The sequence below is a fragment of the Pungitius pungitius genome, chromosome 1, assembly GCF_949316345.1.
Source record: "Pungitius pungitius chromosome 1, fPunPun2.1, whole genome shotgun sequence".
Classification (NCBI taxonomy): Eukaryota; Metazoa; Chordata; class Actinopteri; order Perciformes; family Gasterosteidae; genus Pungitius; species Pungitius pungitius.
The window spans coordinates 5920724-5922229 of record NC_084900.1 but is presented as its reverse complement, the minus strand read 5'-3'; positions in this window follow the sequence as shown (position 1 = coordinate 5922229).

Genomic DNA, 1506 nt, shown 5'->3' with positions numbered 1-1506 from the left:
TCCTCCTCCTCCTCCCTTCTATCTGCGAGGGATGGAGGGATGGGAAGGAGGGAGGGGTTTAGGGTGGGGTGAAGGCACGGATGCGATCGCGAATGGTCTTCTTTGGACCAGTCGCGATCCCTTATTATCCCTTACCATCATTTGACTGCTGTGGTCCTTTCTGCATCGTTCAACAATTGAATGGTAATTACAGACGTCTTGCAATGTCGGAAATTAAAGGTACACGTGTATAACTTGTTTTAATTGGCCCCCAGGTTGCCCTTACACCACAACTTCCCCGGGGGGGGGGGGGGGGGGGGGGGGACTGCAGTCCCGCTGCACCAGTTACTTCATGCTTTTCGTGGGTGCCTTTATTGGATTTTACTGTTGTGTCTCTTTGTTATTGACATTTCATCCTGGCTGAGGTCCAGCCCTGTGACTTAAAAAGCAGCTGGTAGCCCAACCTGGTCCAATACGTTGTTATATATACGTGAATATATGATGAGGTTAATGCACTCCCTTTCACGAGTACGATGCGTGCGTTGTTTGAATGCCTTTCTTTGTTTTGCAAAAGTAATCTGCACATATCAGTGTGACTCAAAGAGTGTTTTTGAAGAGTGGCCCATTCTTCTCCGTATCGTAACTTGTTGACTGTTAAACTTTAGCCTTCAGGCTGCATGACACACTATCAGCTCAGCTCATAAATTTGGCACCACAAGATGTGTTGTTAACCCTGCACTCTCAGGACTGTTTCCTCTATCCTTCCCTAACTTACTCCCTTGAAATGTAACCCTCAGCACAATTCGTCATCTTTATAGAGTTGCCGAGTAGGCAATTATCCACCTGACCGTTCAACAGGTTTCACGTGATACTTGGTTTTGTCATTTCGAGGCCCGACGAGGATGGTTTGGGGCAAATGTTTCTCCTCACACATCGCTCATACGTCTCATTTACTTACGTACCACGGACGTGGCGGGCTATGACATTTAGGAGGTCCTTGGAGACGACGCCTGTGCATTTCCCCAGACGTCGTGTTCAACAACAGGTTAGTTGCACGAATCCATCGCGGCGCTCAGCCAGGACTTTTTTTTTTGATTCATGACCCGTGAGTGGGGAAACAGGCAGGGCCCGGAGCTCGGAAGTGACGTCTCAACAATAGTGGAAATGAGCAATCACTCCAAAATGTTACCGGCACACCCTATTATTGTCTACAGTGCAGGGTGCAAAAAAGCCTTAAAAGCAGCGATCGGGCGACAAGGCCGCCTTGATCGCTCCTCCCGTTTCAAAACATTTATTTTGAGCAACTGCCTGGCTTTGTGTTTCGCTACGGAAAAAAGTTCAAGGGCTGACAGTAGCTCGGCAGCGGGGGACTTTGACTGTATGTCGCGCGACATTTATTCCACGGGACAGACTCGCATTTTTTGTGACAGCCAGTGCGGGTAAAAAAAACAAAACACTGTGAGTCCTTTTTTGCTGAACTTGCACCTCAACGAGCAACAAAAGGAGGGGGAAGAACAGTCACCACAG